The sequence below is a fragment of the Amblyomma mixtum genome, chromosome 6 (assembly GCF_055824585.1).
Source record: "Amblyomma mixtum isolate Tamu chromosome 6, ASM5582458v1, whole genome shotgun sequence".
NCBI classification, from domain to species: domain Eukaryota; kingdom Metazoa; phylum Arthropoda; class Arachnida; order Ixodida; family Ixodidae; genus Amblyomma; species Amblyomma mixtum.
The window spans coordinates 9,287,965-9,298,198 of record NC_143017.1 but is presented as its reverse complement, the minus strand read 5'-3'; positions in this window follow the sequence as shown (position 1 = coordinate 9,298,198).

The window sequence follows — 10,234 nt, the reverse complement described above, 5'->3', positions numbered from 1 at the left end:
TAGCTGTCGGCAACAAACCATGTACTTGAGGCGTGATGCGATGTTGAAGCATTGCACAGGATGGCCTATAAGAACAGGACAAAAGATTCACCTGGCTTTATTCTGAAGGCCTCGTTGTGACCACACGAAGGCTCGATGAAGACTGAGCTTAAATAGCGGGTGCGGTCCGTTATCATCGACGAAGTTGTAGTCCCAGGAAGCGCATGCGCCAGTCCGTTCCAAGCGGTAGCTTTCTACGCAGGCAGCCGCAAAAGATGAGCGTCGTAGCTGTCGGCAACAAAGCACGTACTTGTGGCGTGTTCCGATGTTGAAGCTCGGCACAGGAAGGCCTCTAAGAACAGGGCAAAAGGTTCAGCTGGCTTCATTCTGAAGGCCTCGCAGTGCCCACACGACGGCTCGATGAAGACTGAGTTTAAATAGCTGGTGCTGTCCGTTATCATCGACAAAGTTGAAGTATTAGTCGCAGGAAGCCATGCGCCATTCCGTTGCATGCGGTAGCTTTCCACACAGGCAGCAGCAAAAGTTGAGCGTCGTAGGTATCGGCAACAAAGCACGTACTTGAGGCGTGATCCGATATTGGAGCATGGCCCAGGAAGGCCTGTAAGAACAGGAGAAAACGTTCAGCTGGCTTCATTCTGAAGAACGCGCCTTGCCCACACGAAGGCTCGATGAAGACAGCTTAAATAGCGGGTGCTCTCCGTTATCATCGACGAAGTTGTAGTCCCAGGAAGCGGATGCGCCAGTCCGTTCCATGCTTTAGCTTTCCACGCAAGCAGCCGCAAAAGGTGAGCGTCGTAGCTGTCGGCAACAATGCACATACTTGAAGCGTGATCCGATGTTGAAGCATGGCCCAGGAAGGCCTGTAAAAACAGGACAAAAGGTTCAGCTGGCTACATTGTGAGGGACTCGCTATGCCCACACGAAGGCTCGATGAAGACTGAGCTTAAATAGCGGGTCCTGTCCGTTATCATCGACGAAGTTGTAGTCCCAGGAAGCGCATGCGCCAGTCCGTTCCAAGCGGTAGCTTTCAACGCAGGCAGCCGCAAAAGATGAGCGTCGTAGCTGTCGCCAACAAAGCACGTACTTGAGGCGTGATCCGATGTTGAAGCCTGGCACAGGAAGGCCTGTAAGAACAGGACAAAAGGTTCAGCTGGCTTCAATCTGAAGGCCTCGCCGTGCCCACACGAAGGCTCGATGAAGACTGAGATTATATAGCGGGTGCTGTCCGTTATCATCGGCAAAGTTGAAGTATTAGTCCCAGGAAGCCATGCGCCATTCCATTGCATGCGGTAGCTTTCCACGCAGGACGCCGCAAAAGTTGAGCGTCGTAGGTGTCGGACACAAAGCAAGTACTTGAGACGTGATCGGATGTTGAAGCATGGCACAGGAAGGCCTGTAAGAACAGGAAAAAAGGTTCAGCTGGCTACATTCTGAGGGACTCGCCATTCCCACACGAAGGCTCGATGAAGACAGCTTAAATAGCGGGTGCTCTCCGTTATCATCGACGAATTTGTAGTCCCAGGAAGCGCATGCGCCAGTCCGTCCCATGCGGTAGCTTTCAACGCAGGCAGCCGCAAATGGCGAGCGTCGTAGCTGTCGGCAACAGAGCAGGTACTTGGGGCGTGATCGGATATTGAAGCCTGGCACGAGAAGGTCTGTAAGAACAGGACAAAAGGGTCAGGTCGCTTCATACTGAAGGCCTCGCCGTGACCACACGAAGGCTCGATGAAAACTGAGCTTAAAAAGCGGCTGCTATCCGTTATCATCGATGAAGTTGTAGTCGCAGGGAGCGCATGCGCCAGTCCGCTCCATGCGGTAGCATTCCACGCAGGCAGCCGCAAAAGGTGAGCGTCGTAGCTGTCGGCAACAAAGCACGTACCTGAGGCGTGATCGGATGTTGAAGCCTGGCACAGGAAGGCCTGTAAGAACAGGACAAAAGGTTCAGCCGGCTTCATTCTGAAGGCCTCGCCTTGTCCACACGAAGGCTCGATGAAAACTGAGCTTAAAAAGCGGCTGCTATCCGTTATCATCGATGAAGTTGTAGTCGCAGGTAGCCATGCGCCATTCGGTTGCATGCGGTAGCTTTCCACGCAGGACGCCGCAAAAGTTGAGCGTCGTAGGTGCCGGACACAAAGCAAGTACTTGAGACGTGATCGGATGTTGAAGCATTGCACAGGAAGGCCTGTAAGAACAGGACAAAAGGTTCAGCTGGCTACATTCTGAGGGACTCGCCATGCCCACACGAAGGCTCGATGAAGACAGCTTAAATAGCGGGTGCTCTCCGTTATCATCGACGAAGTTGTAGTCCCAGGAAGCGGATGCGCCAGTCCGTTCCATGCTTTAGCTTTCCACGCAGGCAGCCGCAAAAGGTGAGCGTCGTAGCTGTCGGCAACAATGCGCGTACTTGAGGCGTGATCCGATGTTGAAGCATGGCCCAGGAAGGCCTGTAAAAACAGGACAAAACGTTCAGCTGGCTTCATTCTGAAGGCCTCGCCTTTCCTACACGAAGTCTCGATGAAGACTGAGCTTAAATAGCGGGTGCTGTCCGTTATCATCGACGAATTTGTAGTCCCAGGAAGCGCATGCGCCAGTCCGTCCCATGCGGTAGCTTTCCACGCAGGCAGCCACAAATGGCGAGCGTCGTAGCTGTCGGCAACAAAGCAGGTACTTGAGGCGTGATCCGATGTTCGAGCATGGCCCAGGAAGGCCTGTAAGAGAAAGGTTCAGCTGGCTTCATTCTGACGGCCTCGCCGTGCCCACACAAAAGCTCGGTGAAGACTGAGCTTAAAAAGCGGGTGCTGTCCTTTATCATCGACGAAGTTGTAGTCCCAGGAAGCGCATGCGCCAGTCCGTTCTAAGCGGTAGCTTTTCACGCAGGAAGCCGCAAAAGATGAGCGTCGTAGCTGTCGGCAACAAAGCACGTACCCGAGGCGTGATCGGATATTGAAGCCTGGCACGAGAAGGTCTGTAAGAACAGGACAAAAGGGTCAGGTCGCTTCATACTGAAGGCCTCGCCGTGACCACACGAAGGCTCGATGAAAACTGAGCTTAAAAAGCGCCTGCTATCTGTTATCATCGATGAAGTTGTAGTCGCAGGGAGCGCATGCGCCAGTCCGCTCCATGCGGTAGCTTTCCACGAAGGCAGCCGCAAAAGGTGAGCGTCGTAGCTGTCGGCAACAAAGCACGTACCTGAGGCGTGATCGGATGTTGAAGCCTGGCACAGGAAGGCCTGTAAGAACAGGACAAAAGGTTCAGCCGGCTTCATTCTGAAGGCCTCGCCGTGCCCACACGAAGGCTCGATGAAGACTTTGTTTAAATAGCGGGTGCTATCCGTCATCATCCACAAAGTTGAAGTATTAGTCCCAGGAAGCCATGCGCCATTCCGTTGCATGCGGTAGCTTTTCACGCAGGCAGCTGCAAAAGGTGAGCGTCGTAGCTGTCGGCAACAAAGCACGTACTTGAGGCGTGATCTGATGTTGAAGCATGGCCCAGGAAGGCCTGTAATTACAGGACAAAACGTTCAGCTGGCTTCATTCTGAAGGCCTCGCCTTGTCCACACGAAGGCTCGATGAAAACTGAGCTTAAAAAGCGGCTGCTATCCGTTATCATCGATGAAGTTGTAGTCGCAGGGAGCGCATGGGCCAGTCCGTTCCATGCGGTAGCTTTCCACGCAGGCAGCCGCAAAAGGTGAGCGTCGTAGCTGTCGTCAACAAAGCACGTACTTGAGGCGTGATCCGATGTTGAAGCATGGCCCAGGAAGGCCTGTAAAAACAGGACAAAACGTTCAGCTGGCTTCATTCTGAAGGCCTCGCCATGCCCACACGAAGGCTCGATGAAGACTGAGCTTAAATAGCGGGTCCTGTCCGTTATCATCGACGAAGTTGTAGTCCCAGGAAGCGCATGCGCCAGTCCGTTCCAAGCGGTAGCTTTCCACGCAGGCAGCCGCAAAAGATGAGCGTCGTAGCTGTCACCAACAAAGCACGTACTTGAGCCGCGATCCGATGTTGAAGCCTGGCACAGGAAGGCCTGTAAGAACAGGACAAAAGGTTCAGCTGGCTTCATTCTGAAGGCCTCGCCGTGCCCACACGAAGGCTCGATGAAGACTGAGATTATATAGCGGGTGCTGTCCGTTATCATCGGCAAAGTTGAAGTATTAGTCCCAGGAAGCCATGCGCCATTCCATTGCATGCGGTAGCTTTCCACGCAGGACGCCTCAAAAGTTGAGCGTCGTAGGTGTCGGACACAAAGCAAGTACTTGAGACGTGATCGGATGTTGAAGCATGGCACAGGAAGGCCTGTAAGAACAGGACAAAAGGTTCAGCTGGCTACATTCTGAGGGACTCGCCATGCCCACACGAAGGCTCGATGAAGACAGCTTAAATAGCGGGTGCTCTCCGCTATCATCGACGAAGTTTTAGTCCCAGGAAGCGGATGCGCCAGTCCGTTCCATGCTTTAGCTTTCCACGCAGGCAGCCGCAAAAGGTGAGCGTCGTAGCTGTCGGCAACAACGCAGGTACTTGAGGCGTGATCCGATGTTGAAGCATGGCCCAGGAAGGCCTGTAAGAACAGGAGAAAACGTTCAGCTGGCTTCATTCTGTAGGCCTCGCCTTTCCCACACGAAGGGTCGATGAAGACTGAGCTTAAATAGCGGGTGCCGTCCGCTATCATCGACGAATTTGTATTCCCAGGAAGCGCATGCGCCAGTTCGTTCCAAGCGGTAGCTTTCCAAGCACGCAGCCGCAAAAGTTGAGCGTCGTAGCTGTCGGCAACAAACCATGTACTTGAGGCGTGATGCGATGTTGAAGCATTGCACAGGATGGCCTATAAGAACAGGACAAAAGATTCACCTGGCTTTATTCTGAAGGCCTCGTTGTGACCACACGAAGGCTCGATGAAGACTGAGCTTAAATAGCGGGTGCGGTCCGTTATCATCGACGAAGTTGTAGTCCCAGGAAGCGCATGCGCCAGTCCGTTCCAAGCGGTAGCTTTCTACGCAGGCAGCCGCAAAAGATGAGCGTCGTAGCTGTCGGCAACAAAGCACGTACTTGTGGCGTGTTCCGATGTTGAAGCTCGGCACAGGAAGGCCTCTAAGAAGAGGGCAAAAGGTTCAGCTGGCTTCATTCTGAAGGCCTCGCAGTGCCCACACGAAGGCTCGATGAAGACTGAGTTTAAATAGCTGGTGCTGTCCGTTATCATCGACAAAGTTGAAGTATTAGTCGCAGGAAGCTATGCGCCATTCCGTTGCATGCGGTAGCTTTCCACACAGGCAGCAGCAAAAGTTGAGCGTCGTAGGTATCGGCAACAAAGCACGTACTTGAGGCGTGATCCGATATTGGAGCATGGCCCAGGAAGGTCTGTAAGAACAGGAGAAAACGTTCAGCTGGCTTCATTCTGAAGAACGCGCCTTGCCCACACGAAGGCTCGATGAAGACAGCTTAAATAGCGGGTGCTCTCCGTTATCATCGACGAAGTTGTAGTCCCAGGAAGCGGATGCGCCAGTCCGTTCCATGCTTTAGCTTTCCACGCAAGCAGCCGCAAAAGGTGAGCGTCGTAGCTGTCGGCAACAATGCACATACTTGAAACGTGATCCGATGTTGAAGCATGGCCCAGGAAGGCCTGTAAAAACAGGACAAAAGGTTCAGCTGGCTACATTGTGAGGGACTCGCTATGCCCACACGAAGGCTCGATGAAGACTGAGATTATATAGCGGGTGCTGTCCGTTATCATCGGCAAAGTTGAAGTATTAGTCCCAGGAAGCCATGCGCCATTCCATTGCATGCGGTAGCTTTCCACACAGGACGCCGCAAAAGTTGAGCGTCGTAGGTGTCGGACACAAAGCAAGTACTTGAGACGTGATCGGATGTTGAAGCATGGCACAGGAAGGCCTGTAAGAACAGGAAAAAAGGTTCAGCTGGCTACATTCTGAGGGACTCGCCATGCCCACACGAAGGCTCGATGAAGACAGCTTAAATAGCGGGTGCTCTCCGCTATCATCGACGAAGTTTTAGTCCCAGGAAGCGGATGCGCCAGTCCGTTCCATGCTTTAGCTTTCCACGCAGGCAGCCGCAAAAGGTGAGCGTCGTAGCTGTCGGCAACAATGCACGTACTTGAGGCGTGATCCGATGTTGAAGCATGGCCCAGGAAGGCCTGTAAAAACAGGACAAAACGTTCAGCTGGCTTCATTCTGAAGGCCTCGCCTTTCCCACACGAAGGCTCGATGAAGACTGAGCTTAAATAGCGGGTGCTGTCCGTTATCATCGACGAATTTGTAGTCCCAGGAAGCGCATGCGCCAGTCCGTCCCATGCGGTAGCTTTCCACGCAAGCAGCCGCAAATGGCGAGCGTCGTAGCTGTCGGCAACAAAGCAGGTACTTGAGGCGTGATCCGATGTTCGAGCATGGCCCAGGAAGGAAGGTAAGAACAGGACGAAACGTTCAGCTGGCTTCATTCTGACGGCATCGCCGTGCCCACACAAAGGCTCGGTGAAGACTGAGCTTAAAAAGCGGGTGCTGTCCGTTATCATCGACGAAGTTGTAGTCCCAGGAAGCGCATGCGCCAGTCCGTTCTAAGCGGTAGCTTTTCACGCAGGAAGCCGCAAAAGATGAGCGTCGTAGCTGTCGGCAACAAAGCACGTACCTGAGACGTGATCGGATATTGAAGCCTGGCACAGTAAGGTCTGTAAGAACAGGACAAAAGGGTCAGGTCGCTTCATACTGAAGGCCTCGCCGTGACCACACGAAGGCTCGATGAAAACTGAGCTTAAAAAGCGGCTGCTATCCGTTATCATCGATGAAGTTGTAGTCGCAGGGAGCGCATGGGCCAGTCCGTTCCATGCGGTAGCTTTCCACGCAGGCAGCCGCAAAAGGTGAGCGTCGTAGCTGTCGTCAACAAAGCACGTACTTGAGGCGTGATCCGATGTTGAAGCATGGCCCAGGAAGGCCTGTAAAAACAGGACAAAACGTTCAGCTGGCTTCATTCTGAAGGCCTCGCCATGCCCACACGAAGGCTCGATGAAGACTGAGCTTAAATAGCGGGTCCTGTCCGTTATCATCGACGAAGTTGTAGTCCCAGGAAGCGCATGCGCCAGTCCGTTCCAAGCGGTAGCTTTCCACGCAGGCAGCCGCAAAAGATGAGCGTCGTAGCTGTCACCAACAAAGCACGTACTTGAGCCGCGATCCGATGTTGAAGCCTGGCACAGGAAGGCCTGTAAGAACAGGACAAAAGGTTCAGCTGGCTTCATTCTGAAGGCCCCGCCGTGCCCACACGAAGGCTCGATGAAGACTGAGATTATATAGCGGGTGCTGTCCGTTATCATCGGCAAAGTTGAAGTATTAGTCCCAAGAAGCCATGCGCCATTCCATTGCATGCGGTAGCTTTCCACGCAGGACGCCTCAAAAGTTGAGCGTCGTAGGTGTCGGACACAAAGCAAGTACTTGAGACGTGATCGGATGTTGAAGCATGGCACAGGAAGGCCTGTAAGAACAGGACAAAAGGTTCAGCTGGCTACATTCTGAGGGACTCGCCATGCCCACACGAAGGCTCGATGAAGACAGCTTAAATAGCGGGTGCTCTCCGCTATCATCGACGAAGTTTTAGTCCCAGGAAGCGGATGCGCCAGTCCGTTCCATGCTTTAGCTTTCCACGCAGGCAGCCGCAAAAGGTGAGCGTCGTAGCTGTCGGCAACAATGCACGTACTTGAGGCGTGATCCGATGTTGAAGCATGGCCCAGGAAGGCCTGTAAAAACAGGACAAAACGTTCAGCTGGCTTCATTCTGAAGGCCTCGCCTTTCCCACACGAAGGCTCGATGAAGACTGAGCTTAAATAGCGGGTGCTGTCCGTTATCATCGACGAATTTGTAGTCCCAGGAAGCGCATGCGCCAGTCCGTCCCATGCGGTAGCTTTCCACGCAGGCAGCCGCAAATGGCGAGCGTCGTAGCTGTCGGCAACAAAGCAGGTACTTGAGGCGTGATCCGATGTTCGAGCATGGCCCAGGAAGGAAGGTAAGAACAGGACGAAACGTTCAGCTGGCTTCATTCTGACGGCATCGCCGTGCCCACACAAAGGCTCGGTGAAGACTGAGCTTAAAAAGCGGGTGCTGTCCGTTATCATCGACGAAGTTGTAGTCCCAGGAAGCGCATGCGCCAGTCCGTTCTAAGCGGTAGCTTTTCACGCAGGAAGCCGCAAAAGATGAGCGTCGTAGCTGTCGGCAACAAAGCACGTACCTGAGGCGTGATCGGATATTGAAGCCTGGCACAGTAAGGTCTGTAAGAACAGGACAAAAGGGTCAGGTCGCTTCATACTGAAGGCCTCGCCGTGACCACACGAAGGCTCGATGAAAACTGAGCTTAAAAAGCGGCTGCTATCCGTTATCATCGATGAAGTTGTAGTCGCAGGGAGCGCATGCGCCAGTCCGCTCCATGCGGTAGCTTTCCACGCAGGCAGCCGCAAAAGGTGAGCGTCGTAGCTGTCGCCAACAAAGCACGTACCTGAGGCGTGATCGGATGTTGAAGCCTGTCACAGGAAGGCCTGTAAGAACAGGACAAAAGGTTCAGCCGGCTTCATTCTGAAGGCCTCGCCGTGCCCACACGAAGGCTCGATGAAGACTTTGTTTAAATAGCGGGTGCTATCCGTCATCATCCACATAGTTGAAGTATTAGTCCCAGGAAGCCATGCGCCATTCCGTTGCATGCGGTAGCTTTTCACGCAGGCAGCTGCAAAAGGTGAGCGTCGTAGCTGTCGGCAACAAAGCACAAAATTGAGGCGTGATCTGATGTTGAAACATGGCCCAGGAAGGCCTGTAAGAACAGGACAAAACGTCAGCTGGCTTCATTCTGAAGGCCTCGCCTTGTCCACACGAAGGCTCGATGAAAACTGAGCTTAAAAAGCGGCTGCTATCCGTTATCATCAATGAAGTTGTAGTCGCAGGTAGCCATGCGCCATTCCGTTGCATGCGGTAGCTTTCTACGCAGGACGCCGCAAAAGTTGAGCGTCGTAGGTGTCGGCAACAAAGCAAGTACTTGAGACGTGATCGGATGTTGAAGCATGGCACAGGAAGGCCTGTAAGAACAGGACAAAAGGTTCAGCTGGCTACATTCTGAGGGACTCGCCATGCCCACACGAAGGCTCGATGAAGACAGCTTAAATAGCGGGTGCTCTCCGTTATCATCGACGAAGTTGTAGTCCCAGGAAGCGCATGCGCCAGTCCGTTCCATGCTTTAGCTTTCCACGCAGGCAGCCGCAAAAGGTGAGCGTCGTAGCTGTCGGCAACAAAGCACGTACTTGAGGCGTGATCCGATGTTGAAGCATGGCCCAGGAAGGCCTGTAAAAACAGGAGAAAACGTTCAGCTGGCTTCATTCTGTAGGCCTCGCCTTTCCCACAAGAAGGGTCGATGAAGACTGAGCTTAACCCTTTGTTGCATGCGGAATAATTACGTGCGCGAACTGTGAATTTTTTCTTGTTTTGTGTCTTTCTGCATCAGAAAAAACGGGAAAAAATTTTTCATCTCTTTCAAATGTTTATTTTGGAATATACAGAATGTCCACTACACTGGACAACATGAATACCAGCTCCGGTAGGGGAAAGTAAAAATGTTTGTGTTTGCCTTTTACACCAGGCAAAGTTCTTCCAATAACAAAAGGGCACTTTACTCTTCATTATGAAATAAAAAAAACAGTCACTTTTGCCGTCAATGCACAAGAACACTTTGCACTTCCCGCAGAGGTATGTTGTCTTCCGCTTGCAGCCATTCATTTTGCACCTTTGTGCTGCACACGTTTGCTGGCGGGGGAAGTGGCTTACGCTGTCGTACCGCACTTCTGCGGACACCGAGCTTGCTTTCGCAGGCGGCCTTCGTTTCGCTGCGGCTGAGCATGCTAGTGCATTAGAAAAATCAGTTTCATCAACCGTGGTCCTTGATTCTGCCTTGATCAGTGCTATCGCCACCGATAACTTGAAGTGGCTTAGCTGCATCGCAGCGGTATCGCAGCCATGCGTTTACGACAGCCAAATCGATCAGGTGAAAAATTACTATTTGTACCATTTTTTTGTCGTGAGGTGGGTCCGGTACACAGAAAGCAGCATGTCGCACTTGTCGACGCCGCCCATATTTTCATTGTACCTTGCGATTGGTCCAGGGCTTTCGACCTCAACGTGTTTTTTTTTTGTTTTCGGTCAAATTGCTCACTTTTACAAGTGGGTTGACACCATGCACATTTGAGGCCACCATTACAAGCC